Here is a 15,733-nt window from a genome sequence, read left to right on the forward strand (position 1 = left end):
ATGGCTAAAGTATAAACTTGATCAACATGTTATGAAACTAGATGTCTTAGTTAAATTATTTAACTCTGCAATCATAATTTTACATTGACTCCAACGAGCTTCACTATCTTAATTCAACTCCTTTCGTTTAAAAAAAAAAAAAAAAAAAAAAGAAAAATAGAGCACCTGAAGCCTATGTAATCTATAGATATCCAATTTTTAAATTCTTAAAAAAAAGAATAATAAATACATGTAATCTTCAATGCTATCACTCACAATTAATTATATATCCCATTTTGGATAATTAAATCATATTTCTTCAACTATATACAATCATAAGGTATAACCTTAGTATTCTATGTATGAACATATCCTAAACTACGACTTGAATATTGTAGTAATGAAAAGAAATATCAAATTCAGTATAAAAGAAAAACCAAATGAAGTTTCTATAAAATCCAATTGAGACATCAGTTTTCACCGGGCAACTTCGTGATCGAGTCTCCATATACATAAATAAATCAACTAAAGTTAAAAAAAAAAAAAAAGGAAAAAAGAAAAAAGAATAAAAAACATATTTGAGAAATTATGCAACAAAACTAAAAGGAACATAGTGGAAATACATTTAAGAAAAGTATACAAAAGCGTATAACCGAAAAAAGAATGCAATAGAACATAGCAAACTTTAAGTGGTCATAACTGGTGCTATTTATTGAAACTGAAAAGGAGAAAGATCCCAAGAGATGACTATGAGTCAAAACCTGCACAATATCAACAAATGAGCATAAAGTTGAAGTGGTATGAGTAGACCAAAGAATAAAATAACAATTAAAATAATTTTGAAAGTTTATCCACAATTCCTCTTTCATGAAGACAATTTAGATCCAAAAGAAATATATTTAGACAACAAATGGAAAGATCAGAGAAAATATTGACTAAAGATTTTGGATTTTTGAAAAAGAGAATTATGGGAAATGAAGCAAACATCGAAATCAAACCCTGTGATTCCATTCGATTGACGATACCAAGCATGTTAGGAAATTGGACCGCTACTAATTCCGCCAGGATCAGTGGGACGCAAAAAATAATTTAAACTGAAAAGAAATAAATGTAGCAAAAATAATAAGTGCAAGTGACATAAGAATTTCGTGATTCGGCAATCGTGCCTACGTCCACAAACCCACACCAATTCTTTTACTGTATCAACAAGAGAATAAAAGGAATACAACAAATACACTCTCTGTATTTTATTTGCCTACGCAAAGACAATCTCTCAATTTTCTCTCGTTAATTTTCTACACAAACGAAAGCGTAACTGCTTCTCACTTTGTATTTTGCTCACTATCTCTCGTGTTTTCACTCTACACGATTTTCTTGCACTTCTCTTTTGCTCTCCATTTTTGCACCTGCTTTTGCCTCCAATTTATAGAGAAATTCTCACCATCCTCATTAAATGCATGTCCATCAATTTCAACAAAGTTGCCTTGCATTAAATGCATGGCAAAATCTTCTTCCAAAACAATTACGGCTGCATGGTTGAAAGTTTCTCCATTCACATTGTTTTAGTCAACAATTGCTACCATAATTTGGAAAAAAATTTGTCTGACACCATAGAAAAATTGTGAAGCCGAAGTTATAGGCTCCAAAATTTCAACAATCTCCCACTTGGAGACTAATGTGGCTTCACCTTGAGACATCTTGGGAGCAGTTCCTTTTTAGTAAAATTGGTGTGGATCACCTTCCTCGTTTTCATTTTAGAAGGCCAACTGAAGTTGAACACAACTCCAGTTTTTTCGTAGTTACCGTCTTGGTTAACATGTCAGCTGGGTTTCTGCTGCCCTGGATCTTTTCCAATGTTAATACTCCATCTTCTAAGAGAGATCTGATGAAGTGATAACGAAGACCTATGTGCTTCGTTCTCGAATGAAATTCTGCATTCTTTGCTAGATGTATAGCACTCTGACTGTCACTATGCAAAACATTCTTTTCCTGCTTGAGACCCAATTCTGTCAACAGACCTTGTAACCAAATCATCTCTTTGCTAGCTTCGGTTACTGCCACATACTCTACTTCTGTGGTGGATAAAGCAACAATCTTCTATTTTTGCGAAAACCCAACTCACTGCAGTAGTATCAACTGTGAATACATAACCGGTGGTGCTTTTCCTGTGATCGACCTTGCCTGCAAAATCTGCATCTACAAAGCCTTGTAGTGCCAACTCACCTCTTTTGAAACACAAATATTTATCAACAGTACCCTGTAGATATCTCAATATCCACTTCACAGCTTCCCAATGCTGTTTTCCTGGATTTGTCATGAATCTGCTCACAACTCCCACTGCATGAGCAATGTCTGATCTTGTACAGACCATGGCATACATTAAACTTCCAATGGCTGAGGCGTATGGAATATTAGCCATGAAGTTTCTTTCTTCTTCTATTTTTGGAGACTGGTGGTTTGGTAGACGGAAATGGTTAGCCAATGGTGTGCTAACTGCCTTTGCATTGTTCATGTTGAACCTCTGCAAAACTTGACTAATGTACTTGGCCTGGGATAACTGCAAAGTGCATTTTTGCTTGTCCCTACAAATTCTCATCCCTAGAATTTGTTTAACTGGACCCAAGTCCTTCATTTCGAATTCTGCTGACAGTTGCTTCTTTAATTTCTGGATTTCATTCATGTCTGGTCCCGCTACTAACATGTCGTCAACATAAAGTAGCAAAATAATGTAGCTGGACTCCAGCCTCTTAAAATAGCAACAATGGTCAGCATTGCACTTGTAGTAGCCATTTTTTTGCATAAATCCGTTAAACTTCTTGTACCACTGTCTCGGAGCTTGTTTTAAGCCATACAAGCTTTTCTTCAATTTGCACACAAGCTTCTCTTTTCCTTTGATTGAGAAACCCTCTGGTTGCTGCATATATATCTCCTCCTCTAGGTTACCATGGAGAAAGGCAGTTTTCACATCTAACTGCTCTAAGTGCAACCCCTCTGCTGCAACAATACTTAAGACTGATCAAATCGTTGTCAGCTTTACTACTGGAGAATAAATCTCTGTGTAGTCATTCCTTCTTTCTGTTGAAAGCCTTTGACCACCAATCTCGCCTTGTATCTCTTTGATCCGTCATGTTCCTCCTTGACTCGATAGACCCATTAATTGTGTAGAGCTTTCTTTTCTGCGGGCAACTCAACTAGCTCCCACATTTGATTAGAGATAAGAGACTTTATCTCATCTTTCATTGCAAGCTCCCACTTAATTGCATCCTCTCCCTGACATGCTTCATCATAGCATTCAAGTTCACCAGCATCAGTAAGTAACAAATAATTTATGTACTTTCTATTTGGAACATGTGGTCAGGAAGATCTTCTAGGAATAGGAGTTGGAGGTAAAGTCTCCGCAACATCTTCCTCTAGCTGAGGACTTTCATCTGTCTGCTTTGACATACTACTACTTGGAGTATCATCCAACTCAACATATGTTGGATTATCATGTATGTCATTAGACTGCGCTGTATCTCTATCCTTGTACATCACCCTTTCATTGAATATGACATCCCGACTTCTGATGACCTTTTTGTTATCATCCCAAAAGCGATACCCGAACTTATCTCCACCATATCCAATGAATGTACACTTTAGTGATTTGGGGTCAAGCTTACCCCTAGCTTGATCACTAATATGTACATATGCGACACAACCAAAAACTTTCAAATGAGAAAGTTTTATTTCTTTTTCGCTCCATACTTCCTCCGGTATCCTGTACTCCAAAGGCACTGATGGCCCGCGATTGATTAAGTATGCTGCTGTGTTGATAGCTTCAGCGCAAAATTGTTTAGGCAAGCCAGCATGTAACCGCATGCTTCTGGCTCTCTCTGTCAACGTCCGGTTCATTCGTTCGGCCACACCATTTTGTTGCGGTGTTTCTGGCAATTTCCTTTCTAGTTTGATACCACTCTGGTAACAAAACTTTTTGAAATCAGCATGTTCATACTCTCCGCCATTACCTGATCTCAATTTCTTTACTTGCAAGCCTGTTTCATTTTCCACCATAGCTTTCCACTTCTTGAACATCTCGAACACTTCAGATTTGTGTCTCAAGAAGTAGACCCATACTTTTCTGGAGTGATCATCGATGAAAGTCACAAAATAAGACTTTCCGCCAATAGATGGAACTGCAGCTAGCCCCCAGACATCCGTGTGGACTAACTCTAGCTTTTCCTGCTTCGGAGTTCTGCCATACTTGTTGAAACTCACCCGCTTATGCTTCCCAAAGATGCAACTCTCACATAGGTCTACATCAATAGATTGAATTCCTAGTAGTTTCCCTTTGTCATGCATGTACTTGATTCCTTTCTGACTCATATGCCCCAGTCTCTAGTGCCATAGATTCGAATCTTCATTTGAATCAGCAACTGCAATTATTCCGCAAGCACTCATTGTGGTGTAAAGAGTACCACTTTTCTTGCCTCATGCTATAGTCATTGCACCCCTGGAAACCTTCCAAATATCACCGTTGAAGGTTGTGACATAACCCTCATTTGATAGTTGTCCCACAGATATCAGGTTCTTCCTCAAGTCTGGAATGTGTCTGATATCCTTCAATTTCCAAACAGATCCATTAAGCTTGATCTGTACTTCGCCTTTGCCGACTACATCACAAGGTTGATCATCACCAAGATACACTTTTCCAAGATTGCCTAGCTCATAACTCGTAAAGAGTTCTCTATTTGAAGTAGCATGAAAAGATGCTCCAAAATCTATTACCCAGTATTCTGCTTTGCTTTCCAACGAGCATATCAAAACATCATCAGATTCTTCTGCTACAACATTGGCCTTAATTTTGTTTTCATTTTCTTTTTTGGAAACTTGACACTGATTTTTGTAGCGTCCGATCTTGCCACAATTCCAACATTCAACAACTTTTGATTTGTTGGAATTCTTTGGATTTCTGGATTTTGATCTACCAAAACTTGATTCGCTCCTGTAATGCCCTTTACCTCTGTTTGAACTTCTGCCTCTGCTCTCCACGTTTAAAGATGCTCCAGAAGTGGAAACACCTTCTGACTGTCTTCGTATTTCCTCGGTCAGGATCATACTCACGACATCTTCAAATTTCAATTTGGACTTTCCGGCAGAGCTACTAATTGTTGTAACTGTGCCATTCCAACTCTCAGGCAACTGCCCGAGAATCAATAAAGCTCGAACCTCATAAATGAACGTGATTTCGACTGTGTTTAACTGGTCCTCACTTCATTGAACACACTTAGATGTTCTCCAAATCTTTCGCCTTTTGCCATTTTCATAGTAAATAGTTTTTTGATTAAATGAACTTTGTTTGCTGCAGATGGTTGTTCATACATGCTAGACAGGGCCGCCATGAGAGATGCCGTCGTCTTCTCATTTTTTATGTTGAAAGCGACTGACTTTGATAATGTCAGCCTTATTGCGCCAAGAGCCTTTTGGTCAAGTAATTCCCACTCGTCGTCGGTCAAGTCCTCCGACTTTACGTGAAGTGGTTTTTACAGGTCCTTCTGGTACAAATAGTCCTCCATTTGCATCTTCCAAAATCCAAAGTTTGTGCCATCAAACTTATCGATTTTGGATATCTTCTCGTCTGTTGCCATTCCTCCCACTTAAATTCTGGAGCTCTGATACCAGTTGTTAGGAAATTAGACCGCTACTAATTCCGTCAGGATCAGTGGGACGCAAAAAATAATTTACGTGGTTCGGCAATCGTGCCTACGTCCACAAACCCACACCAATTCTTTTACTGTATCAACAAGAGAATAAAAGGAATACAACAAATACACTCTCTGTATTTTATTTGCCTACGCAAAGACAATCTCTTAATTTTCTCTCGTTAATTTTCTACACAAACAAAAGCCTAACTGCTTCTCACTTTGTGTTTTGCTCACTATCTCTCGTGTTTTCACTCTACACGATTTTCTTGCACTTCTCTTTTGCTCTCCATTTTTGCACCTGCTTTGGCCTCTAATTTATAGAGAAATTCTCACCATCCTCATTAAATGCATGTCCATCAATTTCAACAAAGTTGCCTTGCATTAAATGCATGGCAAAATTTTTTTCCAAAACAATTACGGCTGCATGGTTGAAAGTTTCTCCATTCACATTGTTTTAGTCACCAATTGCTACAACAATTTGGAAAAAAATTTGTCTGACACCATAGAAAAATTGTGAAGCCTAAGTTATAGGCTCCAAAATTTCAACAAAGCATGCTATCATATAGTACTTAAATATGGTCAGTACAAGGAGAAGCCCTGCTTATAGAGGATAAATAAGAATAACTACAAGCCTACAACATAGAATACACGAAACAAGATCAGTGAAAGCACATAAATAAACAAATAATTAGCAGTAATTTCACCAAATAATCAAGAACCCATCAAGATTTATCCCTCAAATCATTTTATAGACACTTTCACATCTAAGAATAAATTCTAAATGAAGAACCTAAATCATCAGTCATGCAATATCATTAACATCATATGTATTTTTGCATCAAGTCTATACAAATAATGGTAAAAAAATTTAATTGTAAAACTTAATCAAAAATCTTGACTCCATCTCAGCCGTCTCATAAGCGACAACTTGCTTTTCTTGAATTCCAAGCTCGTACAACTTTGTGAGTACATAGATAATCTGCTCTATATAATGGATCAATGGAATGTGTTGGCTTATTTTTTGGGAAATGAACTAATAAAGAAGAGGTGAACTCTACATGAGAATAATCAAATTTATGAAAGTACATGGGAGACTCTTACCTGCCTTCTACAAAGTGGGTTTTCAAAAGTTATTTAAACGACTCTTCGTCTCAAGGATATTGTGATTCAAGCTCTAAACTAAAGGAAATTCTTTTCTCTATTGTACCCTCATTGAGAGTGAAATCGGGGAAAGGGAGGATATGCAATTATTTACACACGTCAAGATGTCCTGTAGGAGAGAGATTAAGCTATTTCGTATGAGATTTAATAGGAATGGATAAACCGCCGATTCCATAATGTACGAAATTCAAATGTTAATTATTTAAATAAAATCAAAATATAAGTGATATTAATAATTGTTCACTTTTCCCTTGGAAAACAATTGTAATTGTACAAGTCAACTAAAAATTACTTCTCATTTTCTTAAACAAAATCGAACAATCTACACAACAGAAAGTCGTAAAAGAATCAATGGTTATTGAACAAACAAATTCCATGTACAACAGGAAATTGAACTCAATTTCTATGCCCTAAGTCTTTGTCATTTCAGATTGTTGGCAGCTTGAAATTGAATGAAAATCATATATAAATATTTGGGGCTGAAAAGTCAAAATGTAAACTTGTTTTGCTCACCCACCAAATGAACTGTGAAAATGAAGAGTCGGAGAATTCAGCAGCGAAAATATGTTGGAGATAATGTGAAGGAATGAAATTTGTCCTATTACTTTGCGCATTCGTCATTAATTAGTAGTGAGCAAATGCACTAAAAAACCCATGACTATAAACAGTATTTATATAACATATGACGGTAGTATTAAGAGAATTGACCTCATAGGATGTGTTGAGAATTGCAATTTTTGAATAATCTTTGCCCTAAAAAGTACCTGTTAATTATGAAAACGGAAAAGGACTTCATGTTAGCGTGTGCTGATCATCGTTTTTGTTGTATGAATTAAGCATGAAAATTATGATCGATAATTGAAACGAAAAACGGTTTAAATCAAAAATTGATTCTCGTACAAGTTTAAGACAATAGAGAAATTACCCTAAATCAACACAAATATGAAATTCACGTACTTCAGGTCACCAATTTCCAATTTCTATGCAAATGTTCTAGTTTTTTTGGAAGGTTTCGCAGAACTTCACACCAACACATAAAAAAAGAACTCGAAGGTACAAGAAATAGTTAAGAATTCTGACAGCAATCACTGGTAAAATCGTACACATCTATAAGGAAACTGAAAGGAATCCAGATGGAATGCAGATGGGAATCTAAGAATAGAAAAAAAAATAGTAAATGACTGAGTTTATTTGGACTTTCTCCATAAAAGTTTCAACTTGGAATTCTTTAGAATTGTACAAGAATTCATTCTTTTTTTGCCGATGGAAGAATACATCAGAGATTGAAATATGGGACGATAACAAATCACCTGTTTTGATGTGGGTTGAGATGAAATCAACGTCCTTGATTCTCAGCTTTTGAAAATGTTCCTAAACAAGAAAAAGAAAAAATAAACAATGTATTGCACATATGAAGATATAAAATGCAAAAATGTAAATCTTAATTCAATCTCTCTTATGATTAGCAGATAAATTAAATTAACAAATATATAACATAAGAAACATCATTACATTAAAAGCCTTAAGATTTTCAAATGAATAAGAAGACTATATCTTTACGTTTCTTAACAGACACTAAATGGATATTGTTGTTTTCTTACTTTTGAATTTACCAAGAACTACACAATCTTTGATGTTTTTCAAAGAAACAAACACTACACCTTAAGTTGCATAATGAAATAAAGAAGCCAAGTCAATGTCAATTATGTTACCCAAAAGTCCTTGCTGAGCAAATATTCAACGCCACAACCCGACAAAACAAATTGCCAAAAACCTCTGCTGAGGAATTGTGGTCCTGGCTGTTGGAATTCCAATTCGACAGCACTTGGAACTCAGACATATGGAAAGAAAGAATTTTGGGAGTATAAAAAGATAAAATCATACTAATATGGTACCCGATACCCCGTATCATACAAACCACATATTTACAAACAAAAGAATGAGAACATCGCAAAAACCCATTGTTGACACGCTAAAAGTGCAGTCGTAATCGAATAGCCCAAAGAATGAAGCCTAACTGGACAATTTAGGATAAAGACCCAAATAGAGTTATTAATGAATGCAATGGAAGTCCACGAATGCGGTAACACCATCGCCCAAACTTGCAAGACGCCCAAGATCTGAGTAAATGAAGTGTCTTGCAGTCGCCCGGGGTTATGACCCTATTCTCGTCCAAACTTTCGAATCGCCCAGGAACTTAGCAAATATAAGATGTTATGGTTATCCAAAAGTGCAGTTATCGAAACTGTTATTAAGTAATCTTATCACGTTCCACGATTCAAGGATGTTTAGTTGAAGACGGTTGAACAATAAAGAGTAGTGGCAGCAGTTAGGGACGGCAGTTCCACGATAAGTTGGCCACCATGAAGAAAGTGGGCAGTTATAAAGCAATTAAGCGGTTTCTAAGCGGTTGATCACGAAGAGATCATCAAGGGAATATAAAAGGAAGAAAAGACATAGAGCAAAGGACCCCGAATCAAACGCTCTCAAACAGAGAATATGTAATTTCAATTTTTTAGTTTAAACTTAAATATTTCTTTCAATACTCGTGTGCTTGCGCCCCTTGGAGGCATTCTGTTTAAGTTCCAATTGTAAAGTCATCGCCAATAAAACATCCTTTTTTGGGACTTTGTCTCAAGAGATTTGTTCCTTACACAATCGTCTTATCTCTTTTTAATTGTTAGCGACTACCCGCGCGAAACAATTTGGCACGCCCAGTGGGATATTGGTGTTTGGTATTGAAGATACAAAAGGTGAAACAATATGCCTCAGAAATCCGATAAGGAAGCAACAAGCCAGAGAGGAGTCCAATCTGTAATCGAGCGATATGAGGAGCAGCATAGCTCTCCACGAACAGATGGACAGGATCAGAGTAATCATAGCCGTTACGAACCAATGACAATGTTGAGTCCTTGAACCATGCGTGCATTACTCGGAGAACTCACACAAGATGTCGTTGAACAGGTAAATCTACGAAATATTAATAATATGGAAAGATTTACCCAAAATGGGAATGCACATTATGACAACATGGCCAAACAACTGAATATTTTGAACGAAATAATGAATAAGTTAGTAGGCCAAATTTGTCAGCCAGTTGTGCCTCTTGCAAACCACTTTCAAACTAGGACAATTGTGGGATATAATCCCTCAGTCCTAAGTTTAAATCAAGGGATAATACCACCTTTTGACCCTTCTACTTCAAACCAGGGAGGTGGTGTAATACCAAATCAGAATAGTGGCATTGGTATATCTAACTTGGGGGGTAATCCAAATGTAAGAGATAATGTCCTAAATAATGGGCAGAATACCCCACGTGCTAATGATAGTATAAATGTTCAGGCTAATGGTAACAATGGCCCAAATCATGGCAACTTTGTTGCCAACCAAGGACCAAACATCAGGCCTCAAGTAAATCAACCGGTCAACCAACCTGTAGGAATTCCATATGACCCCAACGTCATGTTGAGGAATCAGATTATGGAAATCGTACAGGACCAGATGAATTTTGGAGTATGTCCTGTCATTAGGCCGACTTACACATAGCCATATCCTGATTGGATAGACCAAGCATATCCATGACCTAGAGGGTATAAAGTGCCAGAATTCTCACTGTTTACCGATTTAGGAGAGATGTCTACTCTAGAACACATAGGGCGATTCACACTGCAAAGTGGTGACGTAACTGATTACCATAAAATGAGGCTGTTCCCTAGTTCATTAACAGGAATAGCCTTCTCCTGGTTCATCAATTTGCTAGCAAACTCTGTCCAAACATGGCAACAATTGGAGCAATTATTCCATGCTCAGTTTTATAAGACTGACTCTGAAGTCACTTTGGCCAATTTGGCGAATCTACGTCAAATGCCAAACGAATAGGCAGAAGGTTTCCTTCAAAGGTTCAAGACGGCAAGAAGTAAATGTTTTATACCTTTGCCCAAAAAGGAGTTTGTCAAAATCGCTCAAGGTTGCTTAAGCTTTGATTTGAAAAAGAAATTCCAAGACAAGGAATTTCTTGATCTTTTCCAATTGAGCACGAATGTGATTAGGTATGAACGATTGATAAGAGAAGAAAAACAAATGGAAAATTCTAGTAAGGGGACTTATTATAGAGATCCAAATTTTGATGGTCATACCATTAATGACGAGTATTACGATCAAACCGAAATGTGTTTGGCCGAATTAGTTAAAGGAGACACATATACTTGTCCTATAATGGCTAAGCCTAGACCGTCGGGCAAGGATAAGCCTATAAAAGATGAAAACATAAAGACTAGAACGTTCTCGTTCGATATAACCAAAGCTGGCATTATATTTGATAAATTATATAAGGATAAGCAGATAAAGCTGAGTGATAAACATAAATTGCCAAGCCCTGAACAAGTTAAGGGTAAAAAATATTGTAAGTGGCATAATGCATGGTCACATTTGACTAACAACTGTTTGGTTTTTCGTCATGTGTTACAGGATGCCATTGAATCAGGACGAATTACGTTGGAGGATAAGAGGAAGATGGCAGTGGATGAAAATCCTTTTTCACAGCCACTTGGAGTGAACATGGTGACGTCTAGTTTCAAAAACAAATTGCTAAAATTCAATTTGGTTATAGATGATGGAGAAGAAGATCATGGACCACATCCCAAGTCTTTGAAGGTATCAAAGGGAAGGAGCCCAAAGAGGACGAAGACGTCCTATGTACAAGATGTAAAAAAGAAGTGAGTGCAAATGCAGAAAAGCCAGGGACATGGCAGCATCACCATCGCCCTAGTTTTTTTCCCAAACGCTCAGCATGGTAGAGGGCGAGGTACATCGTTCTATAAGGAATCGCCTTTTGAGAGGCAGTTCAGGCCAGTAAATAATGGAAAAATATTCAGATCGTAACCTTGCCAACCAAATGTATGGCATTCGTTCCAGTATGAGGCTGGAAGGGTAATACCCTTCAACGAGATGACTAGAATCCAACAAAGGCGTTTTCAACGAAACTACGGACGAATGATGATGCAACAATAGGAAATGTTGCGTCCTAAGGCACCTAGACTACTTGAGGTTGCCAATCAGAATGTTCTTAAAGACAGTGAAGAGACTGGTACAGGCGAACCTATGGAAGAATTGTCAGAGATTTCTTCTGGGAGGTTGAAGTTTGAGCAAGACAAAAGGAATGGAGAAGATCCAGATCAGCCCCTTACTATTCAATTTGGTACATTACCTCTTGTCGTGGCTAATATCTATTTACTAGCCAATGAGTTCAAGAATAAAGAGAAAGGAGAAGAAGAAAAAAAGGATAACGAAGAGGAAGCATGCATGCTGGAATATGAAGAAGGCCAAACTTCTAGAGAGGCCTACAATGGTAAAGAAGATGATGGTATGACAGACATCGAAGAGGAAATCGATCTGGAAGCGGAAAGGAGAAGAAGAGGAGTATCGTTCAATACTCTGTTGATGCAACTACATCGAGAGGGAGTTCGTGAAGTAGACTTATTGAGAGAACCATCTGAGCGTTCTTTTGATTATTACGTGCTGTACGGGATGCCCAAAAAGAAGAAGAGAGTGCCTCGCTCTGAAAAGTATGGATCACCTCCAAGAATAATGCCCCCTCCCACAGGTTGGGTAACTGAAGAAGAAGCATTAGAAAATAGTAAAAAGGAAATTCAGGAGACAGAAGCTCAGTGCGATATGCTGCACGTTGACTTATCACAAAAGGGTAACTCGATAGAAGACAAGCAAGAAGTGAAAATAGATGCTGCCGAAAAAGGTTATTTTTAAGCGACCAGCCATGAAATTGACCAAACACTTGAGGCCATTGTACGTTAAAGCTCTAGTTAACGGCATACATGTGGCAAAAGTGCTTGTCGATAATGGAGTAGCTATAAACACCATTCCATCTAGGATGATGAGGAAATTCGCAAAGACAGAAGGTGATATGATCCCAACGAAAGTCATCCTGACAAGTTTCAATGGAGGAGCAACTTCAACTAAAAGGGTTATGCCATTGGACATAACTATAGGAACAACTACTAGGACCACAGTCTTCTTTGTAATAGATGGTCCCACTAGTTACAACGTGTTATTAGGAAGAGATTGGATACACGGAAGCCGCTGTATACCCTTATCGCTCCATCGATGCCTGGTTTTTTGGAATGACAAAGGCAAAGCAAAAGTGGTGCAGGTCGATCATAGACCTTTTGTCGCAGAAGCAAACACAGTAGAAGGGGTTATGTACGAAGGAAATTATGGACCTGTCAGAGTAGTCCAAGATGGAGAAGAAACTCAAATTGTCGCATAGAGTGAAGAGCCATTTTCAGTGGATGCACTCACTGAAATGTTTAGTCAGATGAGGCCAAACATAGTGGCCCTAGAAGAGCCAGTAATTGGCAAAAGAGTAATCAAGAAGTTTTAAATGAGTTATAAGCAACAAATGCAAATGGCTGATATTCAGGTCTTCAAAGTCAAATTAATGGCTTTCAATAAAGAACCAAGGACAAGACGAAAGAAGAAGTAGCCTTGAAAGCACTGAGAGACAAATTGGCAGTGTTTGAGTTGGAACAAAGTATTGGCCGAGAAGTCAACAAGGTGGATTGTTTAGAAGAAGAAGTGCCTACAAGAGAACTGGACGACGAAGTGATAAGGATTGCCAAGCCTGGATATGCTCAAACACAAGACCCCCTGATTAAAGTGAATATTGACGAGAAGGAGAAGATCGCCCAACGTTCATCAGCCAAATGCTCGATCAAGAGGTTAGTGATAAATTAATCGCTTTATTAAAGGAGTACAAAGATTGTTTTGCTTGGGAATATAAACATATGTCTGGTTTAGATAGAGATTTGGTGGAATATAGATTACCAACCAAGCCTAATTTTAAATCCCATAGGCAACCTCCTAAGCGTTTCGCTCCTAATGTACTCCCTGAAATTAAGGAAGAGATAGAGCGATTATTAAAAGCAGGCTTTATTAGAACGACCAGATATGTTGAATGGTTGTCTAATATCGTGCCGTTATTAAAAAAGAATGGTAAACTAAGGGTTTGCATAGACGCATAGACTTTAGGAATCTAAACATAGCCACACCTAAAGATGAATATCCAATGCCCACGGTAGATTCTTTAGTAGACTCGACTACCGGACATGTAATGTATTCCTTCATGGATGGATATTTAGGATACAATCAAATTTATCTAGTTGAGGAAGATATACACAAAACTGCCTTTAGATACCCTGGGTCTTTAGGATGTTTTGAATTGGTAGTTATGCCTTTCGGCCTGAAAAATGCAGGAGCAACTTATCAAATGGCAATGAATTTGATTTTTCATGATATGATAGGCAAGTTTGTTGAAGTGTATGTAGATGATATAGTGGTCAAATCCATTAAAGAAGAAGACCATTTTGAACAATTAAGATGTTCATTTGAGCGAATGAAACAATATAAACTAAAGTTAAATCCTTTGAAATATGCATTTGGTGTTAATGCAGGGAATTGTCTTGGTTTCTTAGTACACAAAAGGGGGATTGAACTCGATAAAAATAAAGCGAAGGCCATTTTAGAGGTCAAACCACCTATCAACAAAAAAGAATTGCAAAAGTTTTTAGGCCAAGTAAACTTTTTAAGACGCTTTATTTCTAACTGTGCAGGGCGAACTAAAGCTTTTTTGCCGCTTTTAAAGTTGAAAAATCAGGACGAATTCGTCTGGAAAGAAGAGCATCAAAAGGCTTTTGAAAACTTAAAGACATATTTATCAAATCCACCAGTGTTGGTGTCACCAATCCAAGGACAGCCATTGAAAGTGTATGTATCGGCTGAAAAAGAATCAGTAGCTGGAATGGTCGCGCAGGAAGACCAATTTGGTGAAGAAAGGGCGATTTACTACTTAAGTAGACGGTTAACAAAATGTGAATGTAATTATTCTACCATTGAAAAATTATGTCTTGCATTGTATTTCTCATATACAAAATTAAGAGCTCATTTACGGCCCGTAACCGTTTATTTAATTTCTAAAGTAAATTTGGTTAAGTATATGTTCTCTCGCCCTATTTTGCACCAAAGGGTAGGCCTTTGGACATTAGCTTTATTAGAATTCGAAGTACAATACATACCCCAAAAGGCAGTAAAAAATCATGCTTTGGCTAACTTTCTGGCCGATCGTCCATGCCTTGATATGCCTGAAGAAATTGAATTAGAGATCAATTCATTCGAATTAAAATCTTGGGTTTTATATTTCGATGGATCGAAAATCTCTAAAGGTGTAGGAGTAGGAGTAGTATTGATAAATCCTTTAGGAATTTGTTACAAGTTCGCATTCACTTTGGACAGGATGTGCACCAACAATCAGGCCGAATACAAAGCCTTAATTGTGGGCCTAAAATTAATGATATATATGGGGGGTAAAGAATGTGATCGTTAGAGGCGATTCTCAATTGGTAATTTACCGATTGATTGGTGATTTTAAATGCCAAAGTGATTCCATTATAAGTCAGTATGAAATCGCCCAAGAGTTGTTGGAAGAATTCGACCAAATAGAGCTTCAATGTGTTAATAGGATATATAATGACGTGGCAAAAGAATTAGCCCAAATGGCCTCAGGGTACTCAGAGGTTTTAAATTGGAAATCTACTTATGGGTATGAAACAATATTGCCCGTGGTCCAAAGAAGGGCGAGAACGATTAAAATTCATTGCATACAAGATGAAAATGCAATAGATTGGAGAATAGAGATTAAAAGGTTCCTTAAAGAACCTAATATAGGAAATAGTAAAACAATGAAGTTGCGTTTGCTAAACTATACACTGAAAGACGAAGAGTTGTTTAAGAAACACTCTGATGGTATATTGCTAAAATGTGTAAGTTTGCAAGAAGTCAGGACAATCATGGCTGAAGTGCACGAAGGGATATGTGGAGCTCATCAAGCTGGCCAAAGGATG

At 37.4% G+C, this 15,733-nt stretch overlaps 1 long non-coding RNA gene across 1 annotated transcript; it reads right to left on the reverse strand.

The window, feature by feature from the left end:
• Positions 1-6,564: 6,564 nt before the first annotated feature.
• On the reverse strand, positions 6,565-8,356 carry LOC111384788. The gene is made up of 3 exons (XR_002700959.1): positions 8,132-8,356; positions 7,530-7,585; positions 6,565-7,346 (listed from the first exon to the last, which is right to left on the reverse strand). It is a non-coding gene; the product is annotated as an uncharacterized LOC111384788 (long non-coding RNA).
• Between the last annotated feature and the right edge of the window lie 7,377 nt (positions 8,357-15,733).

Source organism: Olea europaea, chromosome 3, assembly GCF_002742605.1.
Source record: "Olea europaea var. sylvestris chromosome 3, O_europaea_v1, whole genome shotgun sequence".
Taxonomy (NCBI): Eukaryota; Viridiplantae; Streptophyta; class Magnoliopsida; order Lamiales; family Oleaceae; genus Olea; species Olea europaea.